General features: G+C 39.8%; 1 long non-coding RNA gene across 2 annotated transcripts in view; it reads left to right on the top strand.

Moving 5' to 3' along the window:
• Positions 1-10,615: 10,615 nt before the first annotated feature.
• The window catches only part of LOC124950381, a 43,905-nt gene continuing 32,900 nt past the window's right edge, over positions 10,616-21,620 (top strand). The window contains exon 1 of one of the 2 annotated variants that reach the window (XR_007101346.1): positions 10,616-10,783. This is a non-coding gene — a long non-coding RNA (uncharacterized LOC124950381). The remainder of the gene's footprint in view (positions 10,784-21,620) is intronic. The other variant, XR_007101345.1, reaches the window with a different exon arrangement.

The following is a 21,620-nucleotide window of genomic DNA, read 5'->3' as shown; positions in this document are numbered from 1 at the left end:
AGAGATGTATTCTCCTATGGATCCCCTATCCACAACCTCGGTACACCTCGTTACGCTTGCCTTTTGCACACCTATTTAAAACCTATCGCTCCACCTCGGGCTCCTTACGATTGGCTCCTGCCCCAATTCCTTGCCCAATGGTACACTCTCGAGCACGTTCACCTCCTTTTCAGATGGTGGAGCTCTACTAGCTGTCTGTGCGAGAGAGAGAGAGAGAGAGAGAGAGAGACGGAGGGCGGGAGGGAGGGAAAGGAAGCTAACGGGGAGAAAGAGACAGCCGTGCACGCATAGCAAGCGAGAGAGAGAGAGAGAGAGAGAGAGAGAGAGAGAGAGAGAAAAGAAATGTGTCGAGGAGGTGGTGGTAAGCTTCAGCAAGGTGGTTGAAATCGAGAGTAGGTGGTTTCGAATCTCTGGAATCGTCACCGCGCCGTTTGACGATACTCATAGCTTGGCAAAAGCGACGCTCGAGATTTTCCCTTCATGGAGAAGGAACAGGAGCGGAGACACGTTCGTGGCACGGTGAAGGTGCCTTCGAGGTGGGGCTCTATCGTACGACCGAGATATATCGACTCCCATTCGCGCTCTCTCCTTGTCCTTCCTTCGTTTAGCTCTCGCCTTCCATTTCAGCCGATTCAGCCTTCCTGCGCAGCATTCGTGTTCGTGCACAAAACTGCACAACACGGCGACGCCACGGCTGAACGAACTCACGAACATGGTTCTCTCGGTAACTCGTCGACAGACCCAGTGTACAGTATCCGCTTCTCTCAGAGAACGAGAGAGATACCACGAGAGAGGTACCGCGCGTGGAACACGCGTGGAACCGCACGCTGGGCGAACTTTCAACGCCTTTCAATTTCGCGCTTGCCGCACCAGAAAAAGAAACGTACGTTATTGCGATAATAATCCTTCCTGATATAAACTTTGACAGAGCGAAAGGGCTCTATGAACTATTCCACTTATAGATACATTAGTAAGCGATTCGTTTAACAAGTCAATCGTCCATTGACATATTTACATACTTTAATCTCTCCATTTTTCTCGAAATCGACGATCGTTCAGTATCGACGATCTTCACCTTTAAATGGAAATTCGATCGATCTCTCATATCTACAATTAGTATGAAATTTCAAGCGGGTCGACATTTTATCTTACAAGGGCATCGATCCTTATCGAGGGGCGCTATATTAAACATCGCTATATTATAAATTGTTAAACGACATGATGACAGTTTCGTTCGTCGTCGATTATAATTAAACGTTGTTGAAAATATAGCGCTGTTATCGTTTGAAGCTTGACAAGAGAAAAATTTCTTGATTTTGTAGAAGAATTTGTTGCCATCGTAATTAATACAAATTAATCGTCATATTGATTCGTACGTCGTGAAATTAAATTTGAAAGGAAAAGTCGAGTAGAACATAGGAGAAGGAGAAATACATATACGATATCAGGAATCTCTTTTTCTCCCGAAGAGAAAAGCAAGCGAGCGGAACGACACGCTCGGCTTTTGCCAAGCCGAGTGCGAGTGAAATGCTATCGTCCTGGCACGCGACGCATTCTAATAGTCTCGCTCTATGCTTTTCTATCCTCCTCTCTCGCGTAAATATCTACTTGTGTTTCCTTTCTACCACCTACACACGCGCGCGCGCGCGCGCTCTCTCTCTCCCTCTCTCTCTCTCTCTCTCTCTCCTGCTACAAAACAAGGATCCCAACTCACCCGGAAGACTCCTACGCACGATCGATTCGAAGATTAGAATCTAAAAACCGATAGCGAATTCGCTAAACGCGTATACGATCTACATAGGTCTCAAAATTAGAGATCGGTCGATCGATTTCGGACACTTTCCAATATCCACTTTAACCGACAAATAAGTAGCTGCCTGGCAATTGGAAATTTAATATTACAGGTTAATGGCCGCGAATACTTTTGCTCGAAATGACATTCGGCGAAATGAACGGGGTCATAGATAAATGAGCATATTCATGAGCAAATACTAACTTTTATAGCTTTTATTCCCTCGTGCGATATTTTTCTTTCACGAGTACACTTTGGCGTCTCGCCTATCGGCAACCTGTTTCGAATTTCTTCCTTTTTTTCTCTGCACCAATTTGAAACTTGTTTCTACGTCGACGAGGACAAACGTAAAAGAAATTATTTCATCATTTATTTTTTTTTTTTTTTTCTTTTTTTTACGTTACGAACGTTAACGCGTTTGAATTATCTTCGAGCACTAGTCATATTCCCCAAGATGTCTCGTCTACACGTCGAGATTAAATTTTGCACCTTTTTTCCCCATTAAACAAATGAAAGACTCGATCGAGCACGGCACGGTCGCGACCAACGATCTGTCTTTCTTCTTTTCCTCTTTTTCCCCTTTTCTTTGTTCTTTGTTATCGTGAAAGTCTAGTTCGTTGAGAAATATGTTTCTGGACAGGTTCGTTTTAATCGTTACGTTACTTTCGGGAGGAATTTGTCTTTTGTGATCCGCGATCCGCGAATGATTACGTAAGACCGTTCTTAGGACGTTGGTTTCACAAACGAGCTTCTTTTCTTTTTCGAAACTTATAAACGGAGAAGAGCACAATACAATCTCGTCTCGTACTCCTACCTAATCGTCTACTAGCTCGTAACGCCAGCTATAATTATTCCCTTTTTACGCACCAACCTCGTCTATTTTTTATTCTCCTTTTTCTTTTCGTTTAAAAGCAGAGCTGACCCGTCATTTCTCATTACTTCTTTCTTCCTCTTGTTTTCCTTTTTTTTCCCCCCATTATCTGAAAATCGTCGTTGAATAAACCTTTAACTGTAAAGCCTTATTACTCGACGATCGATATTCCGTAAATCGTAACGAGGATCAAAGTTGACAAAAGAAAAGGGTCGAGGGAAGAATCCTGTAAAAGAGCTAATTGAAAATCTGCATTCGATTTTATCGCTCGTCCTATATCGATCGATCCGGATCTATTGGAAGATTTTGTATCGATCGTTCTGGATAATATACTTTTTCAAAGCGTTCCGGTCACCTGGCTTTAAAAAGTAAAAGCGTTCGAAGGAGCAATCGTTCTCGCATACGAGAACCGATCTCTGTTCCTGGCACCATTGTGAATGCGAATCGTGACTATTTACTATCGATCCTATGATCGCTTCTGAATCGAGAAGGTGCACGGACAATGACGTAATGAGAGAGCGATTGCAGAATACGGGGAGAGCAGAGACCGGAGATCAAATGTGGAACATAGAGCCAGGATGAATGGAATTCAATGGAATTACGCCGAGCCCTTCCGATGTGTGATTCAAATCGAGTACTCTTTATTAATAATCGAAATTAAACTCGGAACTTTTACATGAGAGGAGAGATGGACAAATTTTTTTATCGTCCGTCCGTAATAAAACGTTATAAACGGCTTTTAACTTTTCTCATTATTGACAAACAAATAATATCTAATATTGTCCATCGGGTATTATTCGGCGTGACTTAACGAACAGATATCTGATATCTGAACGAATAAAAATTCCTCTCGTTCTCGTAATGATTGTCTTTTTATGGAATGGATTGGATAGATTTAAATCGAGCTGCCACTGTCACGTATCGCGCGTGTTTAACAAACGCGCTATTTAAAACGATTTCGCCGGCTAAACTCGCACATTCCGTGGCATTCTATTCTAATGTAGATTCTAATCGCGCGCGCGATACTCAAAGGATAAGTCTCGCCTTTGACTTTGGCCGCGCGTTCCACATTTTCTATTTCATATTTGCCGATAATTTTTAAAAAGGGTTTCGCAGTCTGAATTACGAAAAATCGCTCACTCAGTGATAGATTATAAATTGATTGGTATAATGGTCGCGAGAAAAGTAGAAAATAAAAAAGGTGCCGTTCTGATCGGTTCGTTTTCTTTGTCAAAGAAAAAGTACGTGAAAATAATATGCGCAGAATTAAAATGCCGATTTGCGAGATCAGGAGATAGAAGAATAACATTATCTACGGTTAACCGATACCTTTAAACATCGACGTACACTGCGAACGATCGAGAACTGTCCATGGGGTTTTTGAGCGACTTTCTAAAACTATCGCAAACTACGAACTATAAGGCCGGGCACTCGCTATAAAGTTTTTACGAGAGCCGGTTATCCAATCGCAACAAGGCGTACCTTTCGATTTAACGGTTATACGAAATTAAGCTTATCGTTTTTCTTGCGTTAACGGACACGTCACGATAGGCTGCCCGAGTGCCTATCGTTCCGCGACTCGTCGATTTCAGCTAATGCCAGCTAATCCCACCTAATACTGGCTAATTCCGATCGAACCGATCGATTTTCCATTCTCATTCGTTAATATTCGATTCCCATTTCTACGGGGAGTTTATCGTTATAGAATATCGCACGTGGATAGTCTTATATATTTAAGGGGAGAGGAGAAATGGACGAAAAAGTGAAAGGAAATGGATATGTTTGTAGGACCAAAATCGATCGCATTAGTCGTTGTTGACGACGTGATTCTTCTTCGTTCTAACGAACGAGGTAGCCGTTCGTTATTATACGAATTGGCCACGGAAACGCAACGGGGAGTCTAGACACGCGTATGGATTTAATTAAGTCGTGCTATAGTCATAGATACGTTTCGTAGCTGTCAACGGGAAACGATAATTAACTATAGATAAATCGGCTTAGAGCTCGCCTTCTATAGTATCATTTGCCATTCACGCTGGATACCGGGTTCGGCAAGTTGACCAAAACCAATAATTTCCCAGATCCAACGGATCGTCGAGCTGTCTCAGAATGATCGAGAGTAAGAAAAAGAGAAAAGAAATTTCTGGTTTAATTCAGACGTACCCCTCTCTCTCTCTCTCTCCCTCTCTCTCCCTCTGTTCGCGCCGTATATCGCGGTCACGGGAAAACCTCTTTTAAATTTATAAATAATATGTCGGAAGAGACGTACTGTGTTTATGCATAGTGGCTCAATACAATCGCTTCCGCATTACGATATCGCGTCGCGGTTAATTAACGAATTATTACTATTATTATTATTATTATTATTATTATTATTATTATCATTATCATTATCATTATCATTATTATTTACTTTGTCTGTCTTGTCTTGGCGCATATCGTTAATTACTTATATAGACTTTGGTCGCACCATATCCACGAGTTAGATATCGCGAACAATATCTAAGTCGGCCGAATAAAGGGATTGGACTCGATAGCGGATCGATAGCGTGTAGTCAATAGCACGAGTAAAAACGCTCGTGCGGTCTCCTCGAACGAAAGCGAACGAATTTACATTTAAATTTAACGAGAAAAAAGCGTATAATGGTCGTGTAACAACGTGACTCAAATGAAAGCCAAATGAAATTTCGGAATTGGCTGCTAATCTCTCCGAACGCAACTCCAGAGAAAAGCGAAAAAGTTTTCAAGTTGCATTTGAATTCTATACTAATTGATATCGAAGAAACAGACAGATCGGGGAAAGAAATGTCGTTTGTTTAACATTTTTCGCATCGACTTCCGCGTGACTCATGTTTCTAAGCCATGATCGTCTAATCGACATTATTATCTTTCTTTCTCCTTCTTCACTGTCTACTTTTCTACTTTTTCTACGGTACTCGTCGATCGCACCGCTCTCGTGGGAAATTAAGTGAAACCCATTTTGCGTTATTAAACGTAAAAATTTATAGACTTTTTATACGTCATTAAGATATTCATAAATCCATCTAGAATACTTTGCCTTCGAGCTTTACCAACTTTCCAGGCAATTATATGACGAGAACGGTTATGTCTCCTGGTGCAATTATTTACGATCCCCGAGTCGAAAAATTCATTTTCAAAAATGAAATAAACTACGGATCTAAATCTAAGAAACATATAAGATAACTGCTCGTGAATGGACGACGGAAAGCGGAAGTTTCCCAATTCATTTCTCGAAACCGCGCAAATCGGTTATCGACGGGAGTTCCACCTTTCGAATCGTTTTCGCCTGTTAAATAAACTCCGAGTGCACCAACATATCTGTCTAATTGAGTGAGTAACATGCCAAAAGACAAATAAACGAAACGAAGTTGGCTTCTATCGTCCATTAGAGGAGTCCGGGTTGAGAAGCAGAATCGTAACGATGCGTGAAATGATCGTAACGAGCGTCTACTGTTCATTCTCTCTCTTCCCCCTCTGTAGTTCTAAATCGTATCGCGACAACGTTCTCGTTCATTCTCTTTTGCTTTTTGAGACGAAACGACTTTGAATTCGCATACTTACCCTAATCTTGTACGGTTCGATGCCGACGAGTTTAACCGATTATTTTTCCGAACAAATAGTCGATAGTTTTGTTAAAAAATATTAACAGATAAAACCGAACAATTACATGTGCCACGAGCAACCGCTAATTAGGGCTCGTCGTACTCACTCGCAAAAAGAGAGTCGAACTTGTCGGTGAATGTCTGTGCGTGTAATACATATGTACCTACATCATTCGCACTCATTTCTACACCGCTCTATACGCAGAAGAATTGGTCGAGAAGAATCGAGAGACCGATCGGCCGGGCCTTTTTAACCGCTACTTTTTCTTCGTGCGTTTCGAAAGGGCCCCCGCGTAATTGCACGCGTACTTTCATCCTTCACATTGACACGCCGTTTATTTGCAAGAGAAAGAAAGAAGAAAGTTCTTCTTTTCGGGAGCTCTCGTCGAAAGGCCTCTCATTTTTCTTCTCTCTCTCTCTCTCTCTCTCTCTCTCTCTCTCCTCCCCTCTCGCGAGACATCATTCCATTAAAGTTCAAATAAAAGTAATAAGAATGGAATGATCATTAGCCCTGTTGTCTCGTTGCACTCGTTGCACTTTTTCGTGCCATTAGAAGAACACTAATAGAGATACATCTATCCACTTTGAACTTGCTAAGTATCAGGGGAATGCGAATAAGTGGAACGGACGTTTCCGATATACTTTCGGTTCACGGTTAAGGAACAATAAGGCGAATAAAAAGCTGAACCGGTATAACGATACTAATCGTACATACCAAGTTAATTCTATCTAATCCATTTAGTTCGTTGAATTTGTCCGGTAAACGCGAGAGGACGCGTGCTTCAATTGAATTTCGTATTAATGAAATTTTCTAGAAATCTCATTTATGAACAAGAGAACAACAAGCAAACAAGAAAATAACAAGGCGAAGGTTAAAATGAATGGCTCTAAAATGATTATCGCGATATTCGTCTTCGATCGCACGAAAGCAAAATTCTGGAATTTTGATTGGCTGTAATAGTTAAACGGCATATGTACCTATCCGTTTACTTTGCTTTCGTTTCAATGAAAAACAATGCACTTTTGGTAGGGTCCGCCATTCGTTAGAATAGAACTTAAGAAATCTGTCTCAAGCAGGGCAATCTCTATCGATAAGAGAAAGTGAAGATGTAGTAAAAAATGATGTAACTCTTATTAATAAAAAGAGAGTGAAATTGTTTAACGTCCAGGCTTCGTAGGTACCATCAAATCGTTCGTCAGTTTCAAATCCATGCAATTCGATTGTACGCAAGCCGATCCCTTTATCGAGTGATTTCGAGCACGAAATGCGAGAACAAATGCACCCTTCTCGATGCTACGGTGTCTTAAGCCATAAACGAATAGCATTGGCGCATGCCGAGCATGGAATAAATAACAAACGATGAAGGTGAAATAAGGATTTTCGAACGAACAAATATCGATCGTAATCGATCGTAGCTCGATTTCGTACGAAATAGCGAGATGGAAAGTTATGATAGGAGAGAAAGCCAAGCGGAAGACGTGTAATGAGATTACATTTTATTGAAAGGAAAAGAAAAGAAGAGGGATGACGAATCAACGAATAAACGCGTTTTATTTGAGAGAAAAGAAAAAGAAAAAAGCGAACGAAAGAAACGAGAGAACAGAGAGAGAGAGAGAGAGAGAGAGAGAGAGAGTCGAAAGAGTCCAGCATTCGGTATAGCGTTAAACAGAATATCGATTTCTCGGATAAGGATCGGCATTATATCGCGAATAGAACGGGGGTATTACTATTTACGCAGGTGCATTACGCAGGTATATCTCGATATTGCGTACGAATGCGCGTCGCGAACGCAAATAAAATTACAAACAAGGCGAACGTTCGTTCGCGTGGCAAACTTCTAGTTTTATACTATTATAGGAATCATTTTCTATGATAGAGAACGTTCGCGTTTCGAACAATCGATTCGCGATCGATGCTTTTCGATGCCAAAGATCGACGACAGCGACAAGAGCACGACCGATCTTATTGCTTTCTCCTAATATTATAATATTATAATATTAAATGATCGACTTAATCTTATTATCTTCGACTATTATTGCCGCTCGACATCCGGGAAAGTATTTGCTCGCGACGAATCTATCTCTCGAAATGAACAATAATAGAATTCCGTCTTAGTGCCGAGCGCGCCAATCCTAAAGAGTTATACTCGAACTCGCGCATAGAGAGAAACAATTGAACAATTTTCTCACGTTCCAATAAGCTGGTAAAGAATTACGACTACCATAATAATTGTATTCTTTGCAATATTACTTTTGTACATTGGGGCAGAGAAAAAGTACGTAAAAAAGAAAAGGAAAAGAAAAAGAAGGGCCGAAAATGGGAAGACTTTTCAAGCAAAGCGGAGTAAGGTGAAAGAAAATAAACGAACGAATCCGTACACTGTTATACTTTGTTATTATCTCACGATGATTTTGAGAACCAATAGAAGAGTATTATTATCGATTAATTATTATGGGACGATTTTTCTTCGCAGCTTCCCTTCCTTCGCTTCTCTCCGATCCGTACTGGAACGTAGATAGCCAAGCGCAACGTCCTTCTACGTAAAACGCATATTTCACCACGGATCGGACCACGTTCGTAAAAAAGAGAAGAAAAGACGGAAAAACAAAGATAAACGGAGATGGAAATAATGAGAGCGCTTCGATCGAATATCTAAGTCAGGTGTCTCTCGAAAACTTTCACCCTAATTCCTCCTAGACGGCGAAGGCTTATCCCCCTTCTATGTTAATCCGAGCACGCGTGTTCCGATTTCCAGCGTGCGAGAAAACGCGTTGCCACTCGTAAAACGTGCATATGCTGTACAGTACGGTATGTACGTAGTTCATTTCTTTACGGTATCCTCAGTGAAAGTTTTCTTCCCCGGTGATCGAAAAAAATACCGTCTCTCCTTCCCTATTTCTTAGCCATCGTTGGTAATTATTATTCTTTCGCGAGATTGAAACGAAATCACTTATTAGCCCATAGATCCGATCCGATCCGATCCGATCGACGGCTCAGTCGCAGCCAGATCTCGCGATATTCTTCGTAACTTCGGTGCAACAAACGAAGACAAACGAGCTCGAAATGTAGGCATTTAAAGGAAGAAGCCGTCGCGTCGCGTCGCGAGATAGGCCGAAAAAAGGCGCTTGAGAAGCGAGAAATCCAAATATCAATGTCAAAAACAAATCGACGATAGATCAAACTTGAAGAAGATTTATGTGCGATCGTATCGAAGATCGTTATGACGGGAAATAAATTCTAGTTCGGCGCGTATTCGCTATTTCGTGTTCTAAAAAATTACGCCCTCCAGCGGCCCGTCTCCTTCCACAAAGTTAAACTGTAATAAAGTTTATATAGCCTAGCACGATATATGTATGTCGTATATATCTATTTCGAAATCGCGAATAAATCAGTCACTTCCATTGGCGGGCTAACATCGATGCTTGGACCGTGTAACGTCACGATTTTCTTCCAGCAAAGGATGTCGCGTATCGATGACCATCTTGGTGTCATATAAATGCAGATAAAAAAAAAAAAAAGAAAAGAAAAAAGAAAAAAAAAGAAACAAATAATAAACGACTAGTCGAGATGATATCTTTGGATGCGCATAAAAATCAGGCGAAGCGCTGCGGAAAAAGGAGAAGCATGAAATTTCATGCGGTGACCGCGTTCCGGTAGCTATTGCATTTCTATTGGTGGAAAACTCTTAAGAATGTACGAGTATAACTCATAAGAATGCACGAGGACGGCACTCTTCGACGTTTCATACGTATACGTGTCTTTTTTTTTTTTTTTTTTTTTTTTTTTTTTTTTTTTTTTTTTTTTTTTTTTTTTATAAATATATAAGAAGAAATGTATAAGAAATGTATAAAATGTATAAGCCTCGTCGAGCTTAGCCAGTGAACCGAATATCCTTAACGGAGAAATAAATTTAATCGAAGTTATTATTATAAATCTAATCTAAAAATGTAAAATCTGATCGAACCCGACTAAACGGCTTTAACGTCCATCCGCACTTAATTTAAATGAAAATTATCTCCCATCCGGCTAATTATGTTCTTAAACGCGTCCTTTAAAACGCTTAATTACGCTCATGAAACATTACTTTCCACGCTTATTTACCCAGTCAATCCCACCTACCCTCGAAATACGTTTTCGTTCGATCTTTCTGCCGTATTTCCCTAGAGCCGTAGAGGTTCCGCTCTACATATAAACGAACGGAAACGTTCTTTCTTTAATACATATGCATTTACTTACGTATCCACACTCGCACATAATATATAGCGGCGTCCACTCGCATATACTTGCCATTAAAGCCCAATAAAAACGCATATTGCCGCAGTGCGGCCTGTAGACTCGGTAAAGTAATTTCACCATCGTTCGAACCGCGCTTGATTATAGGCTCTTGCACGTACAGAAGACATCGATCTCTTATACAGAGCTATCCACGGTATCGCCTTCTTAGAAATATTACTCTTCAATATTAATAATTTGCCAATAAAAATGACGGACGTAAGGTAAGTAAGTAACTAACTGAGTAAGCAATTACCTATATATTTCCTTTGGTTTCGATTCTTTCGAGAAAAATTGTCGTTTTAATAAATTCAAAGGACCAACGTGAACTTTTCTTGATTCGCCGTTGTATCGATGCATTTATATGCCACTTCATTGTCAGAGATTATTAACTTGAATAGATATATTTGATAATCAAATTTAATAGAAATAATTGTAAAATTACCTCTGATATTGTGGATTTATTGGAAACAGAAAATGAGGAAGGACAATTAAGCGATCGACAAAAGGCTTATTACCGTATTGGACGTAACTACCACCGGTCTATCTCTTTCTCGTGTCATTAAACGTTGCTGGTGAAACTGCAAGTGGTCATGCGACTACCGGTATTATCTGCGCTTCGTTCGTAAGTAACGAACGCCGTTTAACCGTGGCTGGCTAACGAAAATATCTCTTTTCGTTAGCCATATCGACTGAAGAAAATTTTAGCATAGGAGGGGAAAGAGTCGAAAGAGTCGAAAAAAATATTGACCGAGGCTCGTATCGTAAGAACGGGTCACACATTCTCCTTTGCGTACACTCGAACGACCGGAACGTTCTCCGAAAGAGTGTCGAGCATTGCAATTCGTCTCGCACGAGCGCTCGCGCGATTTTCGAGTCTTTCCAGAGAGGGAAGTAGTTGGAGAAACGGAGGGAGAGAAGAGGGAGAGGGAGGGAGAAAGACTCGAATCGCGCGCACAGCTGGACACATAAGTCGTTTCTATCTTTTCCTTTTAATCCTTTCCTACGTCTCACTACTCTCATACTTAGGATATTAAATAGTGGTCTCTGATCAAACACTTTCACTATCCTACGACAATAGTTTGCACCTTTGAATATAGCTCTCGCTACCGGCCAATAATAATCGAGTATAAATTCAGATTTAATCTTCATCTGAAATTGAAGCCAATGCGATAACTGACATTTACCGGCAATCCAAATTGACATCATCTTGCCCCTCCTTTTGCTCGTTTATTCGTGCTGAGATAAGTATCATCGTTTATAAGCCAATCGAACGAACGTGAAGTCATGAATGAACTAAAGTAGACGCTAACGACGAGCTGAACGATCGCTGACAGAAAATCGATCCAAAAGGGGGATTCTCTGTCTCTCTCTCTCTCTCTCTCTCTCTTCCTCTCTCTCTTCCGTTTACTTTTCTACGAGCTCACTTGGAAGTAAAAGCATAGTTTATAATTTAATTCTCGTGACAGTGTTAGCTAGTGCAAGGCTACACGGAGAACGGACGTCGATCGCGTCCGTGACGCAACAGGATCGTGCTACGGCAAAATTCAATCGCTACGTATTAGCTAATTACGATGCAACGAGTAACATTGTATGCAAATGCACTTTTCTCAAGTCGCAAAAAAAAAGTCGATGAACACAAAATAGAATTCATAAAGAAAAGAAGGTTCCTCCTATCAGAGGTAACTCTCCGTCCCTCTTTCCCGATAAGAGACCCCGTCATCGAGTCGATCGAGCAATTTTCAAGAAACTCATATATACGCCCATATACGAAATACTCCCAAGAGTGTCCAAGAGAAAGTTGGTGGTTAAAGAAATGTCGAAACAATACGCATATCCTTCTTCCAGTCGATTTAACCTAAAAGCAAGCAAGATAATGGTTAACGAGGTAACATCGGTGGGAGGACTGAGGCAAAGGATGAGGTAAACGCGGCGAGTAACAAAGCGGCTAACGAAATACCGGAGATACCGAACGATCGATCGTTCGGTAGCTTCGTCCGTTTGGCGGAGGAGGAGTAATTGGTAATCGTCTCTCACGCTCTTCCCACAAAGCCAGTCTTAGCCGACCGTTGTCTCAATCCGGCCAAACTATATCCAACCAGTTGGATTATCCGATCCCCCACCCATCTTTCGTTCTACTCTCATCTCTTTTGTTCCGATCTTTAATCTTTATCTCAGAGCGTTGGATGTGTAGCACGTTACTACCGTCATCGTGCGTCCTTGCCCAACAAAAGCCAGAGCAACGATTTATTGCACACCTTGCACGTTGACTTTCTGACGAAACACTTGCTGATCGGATCTCGCGTGACAATCTCGCGCGCCTTAGAACCCGCCTCCTCCTCTGTGCGTACTCGTTCTCTCTCTCTCTCTCTCTCTCTCTCTCTCTCTCTCTCTCTTCCCCCAGCCCTCTATACCTTTCTCTATCGTCGGCTTGCAAACGTACATACTCCTTCCATTATCTCGATCAGAGTAATCTCTGTCGTGTTATATAATTATCGTGTCCTTAGAACGCCGAGAGCAATTCCGTGAGAGCGCGCTCGTTCGGCCCTGGATGCTGTGAAAATTCTTACAATTAGAATTCACTGCCTCGCACCTCTTCTAATTTCAACTCCACGTTCAACGAAAGCGTTCTCCACTTTTCATTCTTCCTAATATTATTATTTATCTCTAATTTAAATCTTCAGTCCAGATCCACTTTGATATTTTTTTGCGGAAAGATAATAAATTTGCATAGAGATAGGACACCGACTATCGGTTAATAATGGCGTATACGTAATAATAACCATTACGTGTAATTGTTATTACCCGGAGAGAAAAGGAAAGATAAAGATAAAACGTTCTACGGCCATGTTGATCTTTTTTAAGCTATATCTAGCGAAATAGAGCGGGAGCAATATTTCATTTCGTGAAACTTTCACCGAAAATCTCGCTCTCTTTGCGTCCGCGTTCTTTCACGGTCACAGACACGTGCATAATCACAGTTGGGATGTGTCGGTGAGATTTCTTCGATGTAAGAAAGGGAAGGAGAAAGAAGGTTTGACAAAATCACGATCGTCCTAGATTTTTGTTCTGTTTTCGCCTTAGCATAATTTTCTCGTAAAAACTCGAGATAAAGAAAATGAGATAAAAGAGTGTAAACGATACGATTTCAGGTTGGACCGTATCTATCGTCACTGGATCAGACATTTTTTACGATCGCGAATGTTACCCGCCCGACTAGCTTTACACGTTTCTCCCATTCCCTGTTATTTATGATATTCCTTCCTCCTCCAATCCTTCCTTTCGATTACGATATCGAACGCAAGTTGCGCAAGACGAGCGTGCGAATTCGCCGTTCGACGAACGTTTTATCCGTCTTCTCGTCGACTATTTCTAATATATATAGTAGTAGCGGTAAGAAAGATGGTAAGAAATTTATCGAACGAGTGGGATCGGCTTACCGTGGTCGCCCATTGTATACGCGAGAATTAAATCCTGCGAATTAATGATGGATTTAACCGCGTACTACCTCGGCGCGTATCGTTTGCAAAGATTCGTAACACATTGCGTCGGTCACAGAGCGCGTCGCCGTGTTCAATTTTCTTTTTCTTTCGTATATCGATTGTGAGCCAAACACATTCTATATTCACCGATCTATAATTGATTCTTGATTACGCCGGCGTCGAAGAAATGTACAACTAATATCACGAGTGACAATGCCATAGAGATCCTTTCTTCTTATCTCTCTTTTATCTAATTCCATCTATTCTATCCTCTAGTATTTTTTCTTTCTTTTTCTCAATCCTTTGTCAAATCACTGCATAAGGTAGCGCCGCCGAGGTGCATGTCGCCGATAGTATCCAAGTCTTGAAAAATCTAATCTGGCCTCTTCTCATTTTCGCGTTCGTTGGAACAATCGTGTTTATTACGTACGTCTTTCATGCGTCGCAGTTGATTTCGCATACGCGAAAGGTACGTAACATTGTATCTTACCGAGTGAAAATACACCATGTCTATTTAACGAGACTCATTGCTATAATGACGCTCTGACATTAATTATCGAATGATTATGCGAATAGTCGTCACTCGCGATATCCCTTTTATTCATAACCAGTTGCGCATCGGTCGCGAAGTTTTAATCTTTCGAGGTGAAAGGTGTTTCCTGGAAAATACGTTTAAGGAAAGGGATCTGGAGCAATTCGAGGAAAGAGTGCATCTCGAGGCCGCATATCCGCGTGTTCGAAAAGAAAGCGTTCGTTCTTAAACGAACGATCGTGTAAAAAAGAAGGGAAGGAAAGAAAAGAAAACGACAAGAAAAAGAAAAGATCCAGAAAAATAGGAACGACTTTTCTTTATTTTCTCCTGATTGTGAGTATTCTCAAAATGTTAATTCGAAGGCCTTCCGATTTACTAGAAGCAAGAAAAACTGCTGCATGAATTGAACGTACGAGCTATCCATCGGTCCTTGTGAGATGGAAAAATAGTTTTGAAAGGAAAATAAACGAGTGAAAGTGGCACGTTTTCAGAAAGAAGAAAGAAAGCAGAAGAAAGAAAAAGAACATCGGCAATCCTTGGCAGATCCATTGGCGTGTTCGCGAGACAAGAGATTTCTAAAGTGACAGATATCTAGGAACGTATACTTCCTCGTTCGTTACGTTCGCGGGATAGATCTCATCTAGGCGTGTAAGCGCGGCATAATGTTTATTAAAAGGCTCCTTACAAGAGTCAACCATCGCATGGGCGTTGGACGAGGAAGAATGGAATAGATTCTCCTCCGAGCGTTCACTCCTTCGTAACGAATCAACAATAGTAAGTAAGTAAATAAATACTTACTACGTAGGTCGTAACAAGCTGGCTCTTATCGCGCATATACATATTGATTATGATTGAAAATATAATAGTACCCCTGTTTGTTTACATTCGAGTCGCTTTGAATCGCCTTTTTCACACTGGATGTTTCGAAGATTCCTGATTTATGCGCGAATGATTATGATTTTATGCATAACAAAATACATATAGTATTACCATAGTATACCATAGTATACCGTATGGGGGCTTTCGAAGAAGCGTTCACGAAGCAAACGCAAATCGATCATTAAAGAGAAAAGAAAAACGAACAAACAAAAAGATAACAAAAAGAAGAAAGAAAAAAGCTCGATGTAACGACTTTAATTTCCACTACAGAGCGCTATTACGTACCTTATTTATCGTACGGGTCAAGTATCTAGCTGGTCAAATATCGTTCTCGCACCGGGCCATCTTATATCGAGATAATATTTCTCCGAAAATTCGTCCTACTCGAGTTGCACGGCTACCAATGTACGATTATCAAATTAATTAAGGCAAATAAAGGATATATCTATCTAAGAATTATTTAACAATTAGAGATCGATTGTACGTAACAATGACGAAATACTTGAACTGAAAAGAAAAAGAAGGGGGAAAAAACTTTGGAAAGGATTAGAGAGAGAGAGAGAGAGAGAGAGAGAGAGAGAGAGAGAGAAACTCGTGACCATTGTTATTCCAAGTTCCTTTCGCAAAGGTTAGCAATGACGTTGCCGTTTGAATTAGACGCTCGTAAGCGTAACGGTCTGGATGCCTTGTCTCATAGTCGCCTTTCGCTATCTTACCGTGTTTTATCGTTTCATGATTTATTATCGTAACGCTCGGAGCGCTCAATGTCGCCCTTTCGGAGTATAAAACTAGTATTCGCCATTTTAAATAGCTTCTTAACGCAAGTGTCCTGAACCGAACAATCGTTTCGCTCGCGTATTCATTAGAACGTGAACCAAACACCGCGCTCGATATCTACCTGGCAAAGCAACTACTAGCAAATGTTGTTAAATGTTGTCAATCTTTGCGTCTGGTCGATCGATTTTGTCGACTTTCGTTTATCCGATCGACCGTCGAACTGTCTTTTCGTGGACAATGTTCGTCGACGGTTATCTTGGAACTGAATCTCTCGTCTAACGATCACGCACGGTCCTTGTATTCCATACTTTCGAACGAATGTAAAAAAGACTAAGTAATAAAGTAACGGGTAAGAAAAGAACTTATTCGGTACGTGTATATTAAAATACAAAGAATCAACTCAGCGATATGGTCATTAAACTTTGTTTGCTCCTTACATGCGTTATGTCACAACGTCTTATGTTAACGAAAAAGTAATCGCTCTATTCTTACTATTACTCTTTCCGCGAAGGCATTAGACCGGCAATGCAACAGGCAATCATTTTTTGTCACTTCTTTTACACGAACCGTAACGATCTAATAGCCGTCGTCGAGAATTCGACGAATTTAAAAAATTAGCGGTTTATTAAAACAAGTACGAAGTCGTTCTAGAATTCTATCTATTGGACCTAGAACGGACATGTATTATTTCAACTCGAATAACGTGATTGGTGACTAAATACCGGGAGCGGGAGAGAGAGAGAGAGAGAGAGAGAGAGAGAGAGAGGAAAAGGGAATATGCGCCGTAAATATATCATCCCGACTCGATATTCTCAGGGAACTTTTTTTCGACTATTCTCAGAACGAAGAATAGTTGAAATTCTAGGGACTCTCCGTGATTCGGCTTTAATTATGACTGTCCATTGTCCGACACATGTTTAAAATAGTTCGCGCCGGTGAAATTCTTTAGGTTCGTTTTACAACTCTTATGGAAAGCTTAGACCTACCGAGAAAAGTGAAGTCGACCGAACAATGTCGGCTGATCTATTATTGAATCAAACTAGATTTCCATAGGAAAGCAATCGTCTCTTGGCCCGTCAATGGTTGCTGGCAGACGAACCGTAATATCGCAGAGAATGGTTCGCACGTATTTATGCGAGTCTCGCAAGGTAGCCTCGTATGGAATACCAGTTCGGCTGACTGCATAAATACGAAATTCCATATGACTTGCTCATTGTCGATCTCATTTAGCAACTAACTGGCATTTCTTTATGCACCTGACAATTCCACGTGCACCATCTTCACCTTCTATCATTTAAACTTAAATGTACTTTTTGTATTCTTTCGATAATATCCTACAATTAACTAATATAATTTCAATCAAATTTCGTTCGAGCTAACGATTATTAAATGTTAAAAGTTTAATAGGACCAAACATATCGTTCCGAGGGGAACGATCCTTCCCGGAACTGGTCTAATAAGATCGTTAAAAATCTCTGGAGGATAGTCACGATGTCGTCCGACTGCGATTTATGTTACAAGGGGAAATCTTCGTGTCATGAGCCAATGTAAGAACGTTGGTTACGCGTGCGTTTTGGTATGCCGTTGGCAATATTCCTACGAGATCTAGGTTTGACAATAAGATTCGACGTTTCTACGAGAGCACATTATAGATCGTACGTATTACGTTGGTACGTAACTTTACATACGACGAAATAGAAAAAGATTCACCAGGAACTAACGAATAAAATCCTATTGGTACGTCGACTTGTTAACATGATCGTTTTGATCTAATCTCTAATTATTCGATACTAACATATACGATAGATAGTAATAGATAATATTTATATTGCATTTCTAGTACATCGCCGGTTAAGAAATGTAGCGAAAGGAATTTCGTCATATCTTAACATTTCCTATTCCAAGGTATAAGTAATTAATAGTTACAGCATACGCGTGGTGCGCCTGGCATTTGAAAACTGGCTTTTAAAGACATTATTTCTTTGGGGGAATAATTTGTATGAAAATATCAACTTGCTGCACTAATTTGAAGCCTGCGAAAGAAAAAAGAAGAAAAGAAGAAAAGATGATAATCTCTTCTTATTAGGAAAAATAAAAAATAAAAAGATTCATTTACAATGATACGGCGATTATTAGACATCTACTGAAGTTGTCAACATTCGAAATATCGATAAAGAGAGTATAACTCTCGATTCTATCGCGAGTAAATATTTTAGTATTCTACAGAAATTGTCCGCTCATTTCGACGATAATGCTTACATTGTCTGCTAGCAATTATGGTACGTTCGTTTTTCTCCGATATAGAAAGAAATAAAATATGGTACACATTCTCGGCCGTACTTGCAATTATTTTCGCATTAGCGGCAAATACAATTAATATTTATTCCTCTTTCATTATAATACGTATACGCAAGTAACGTAAGGAACGATTACAGCGATCGACTATAGAATTTCTCAAAATATTATTAAAATATTATTAAAATTTAGATTAGAGATTTGAATGGGGTGCTGCCAATGATCTTATTGAGACCATTAAAATGGAATAGGGTAAGTCACGAAATTCAGTAAGTCCTTAATGAATTTAAGAGAAATTGTCTTAAATAACTCGAGTTATTTTAATTAAAAATCGAACCGATTATCGAGAGAATCGTTAAATATATCGTTTTCATGACTGCTTCATTATAATTGCATAATAACAACGATGTTTCATTCATGATTAGGTTGGCAATAATTTAGAATTATTACTACTTATACAACGTATCTATCCACCACTTTTCTATCGACTAGCCTTCTGCAGTATTTAAAAGTAAGTAAATATTATATCTACTTAAAACGTCACACACATATATATATATATATATATATATATATATATATATATACATACGTACATACGTACATACGTACATATGTATGTATGTACCTGCATTTCTTCTATTTCATATCTTAATTTTAATATTAAATATAAATATTGAAATACGATCGCCTTAGAGTCCATAAGAAATACATATCGTAATATATTATTTTCCAAGATTCCAGTAGGAGTGATCCTTGTTAGCACAATACATTTATGCGGCGTACATTGTTGCGTAATGTTGTACGTACTCGTTGAACACTCGAATCAATGATATGTAAATAGATCGGCACATTTTTCGTTTCATTCAGCGACTTTCACTGATATTCGTTCCTCCGCTCGGCCGTGCTCTCGGTCTAACCGAACGACCATACGTTAGCCGCCACGTTGCTATTGCCGTTACTCTTGCTGCTCGAGGAACCGAAGCCAAAGCCGAAAGCCGAAGCCGACGATGGCGTATAGACGAGACGGCGTGCCTATTTCTAATCGCTTCGAAAGTTATTTCGCTTTCTTCCTGCTATGTGCGTGCGCCTACTCCTCGGCTCTCTTTGCCCAAGATCCCAAAAGGAATCGCAATAAGAACGAGCGAACGAATATATTACGTTTATATTTCACGTTTTTTAAATTAAATGAAAATCGAATCATTATTGATGGCCCAGCTACAATTAATCAATCATTACGAGATGATCGCTTATAAGGAAGCCGCTTTAGAAAATTATATACCTTATTTTTTTCTCCCGTCACAATTTTTTTTCGATTTTACATCTTCTGTGTAACTTTGTGCATCTTTTACATTACTTATAATTACTTTTTTACACGTTTTTACAGGACTTATACTCATATATCGATCGAATAATTGGATTTCTCTATAGATTAATGTTTCTTAGATCGTTTCGAGATATAATATATAATACTTTGTGGTAATAAATATCGAGACTAATTTTTGGAGACGCCATAAATGTAACACATATATATATATATATATATATATATGTGTGTGTGCGTGCGTGTGTGGAATTTGAGTAAATAAGGATACAGTGTCGCTTGGCGACGATAAATATTAATTAATTCTCACGAAACACGTTTAATTTGAATTGCAAAAAAACCGACATGATATTTAATAAATAAGCTGTACGCGTATTCGTTAAATATGCGCATTCGCTAAATATGCGCTATTTAACGGGCAAATGTTTTCAATTACCTAGATATATTATCTCAAAAATATAATCGTTCGTCCTTGGGAAAGCACTCGAGATGAGAAATAAATGATTTGACGAATGTTCGATGGTAGGGAGAATTCTCGAGAAGATTAATCGGAATCAGTTTCTCTTAAATAATTATACTTTACTTGACTCCTCGTCAAACTGACATTTTTGCGGAACAATTACCTTTTTCGATCCGTTGATCGATCCTTTCTCGTTACGTCACGAGGTCAGATTTAATGCCGCCGACCCATTGTCTCGCGAATCTCTCTTTCTCTCACTTATCCCGAATGCCTTGGCAGATGCAAATTTTACGGTGCGATTCACGGCGTGACATCTTTTCTCGGGACAAGTATGACGCGAATCATACTTGACGGTTCGCGATAAGGCGTGAAAAATTTCATACTCGAAGCCGAGCAACGTGAGACAGACCCATTTAGCATTCGAGACTCAAAGGGAAAGTGCGCTCTTCAAATTAGGACGTCGTCTCGATTTCAAAGGGCGGACGATTGAATCATCAAGAATATTTATAACGATAAGAGACGTAAACGTTAATCGAGATCTCAACCTATACCCACATAAATACGGGCTATACGGGTAATGTAAATATGTGCTTCTTCAGTATTTACTTGTTGCATAGAAAGTAAAAGAAACATATCGCAATACCTAAGCTATCCATAGTATCAAATAATTGCGTTTCTTTTTAGATCTAATCGAGATTATAATTCAAAATATATTATAGTAATTATATCTTTGTACTATCTGTGCGAAGCTTAAATTGTGATACGGTAGATGTACGAAATAATTACGCTTCTATAAGAGAATTAATTAATTAATTAGTCGACGATATACTTATCCATCTTTACTTGCACTTACATACGTACAAATACGTACGTACGTGTTCATAAACCACGGCAATTACATCATAATTATCTAGCCATTTCTATATTTTGCCTTTTACTTAGATATGTTCACGGACACGTTGATTCTTCATGGAAAATTTCACGTATGGTTATACAAATAGCTGGGTCGACGAGTGGCCGGACGACAATAGTCCTTCTAAACGCGCGTCAAATATTTTTTCAACGGGGAAAAAGAAATGGATAAATATACGAAGCGAGCGAGCGAGCGACCGAGCGAGCGAGCGAGCGAGCGAGAGAGAGAGAGAGAGAGAGAAACGAAATGACAGAAACCTCTCATAGAGAGCAATACATTTTATACACGAACTATGTGTCCTTTCGGCTGTTAATCTTATTTTTTGCGTCTGGAAGGAACGATGTTTAAGACGTACGGCGTCTCTCAAGGGAGTGAAACTATCGAAACGAACCGGACCAC

Source organism: Vespa velutina, chromosome 7 (genome assembly GCF_912470025.1).
Source record: "Vespa velutina chromosome 7, iVesVel2.1, whole genome shotgun sequence".
Taxonomy (NCBI): domain Eukaryota; kingdom Metazoa; phylum Arthropoda; class Insecta; order Hymenoptera; family Vespidae; genus Vespa; species Vespa velutina.
This window is presented reverse-complemented; position numbering and strand designations above follow the sequence as displayed.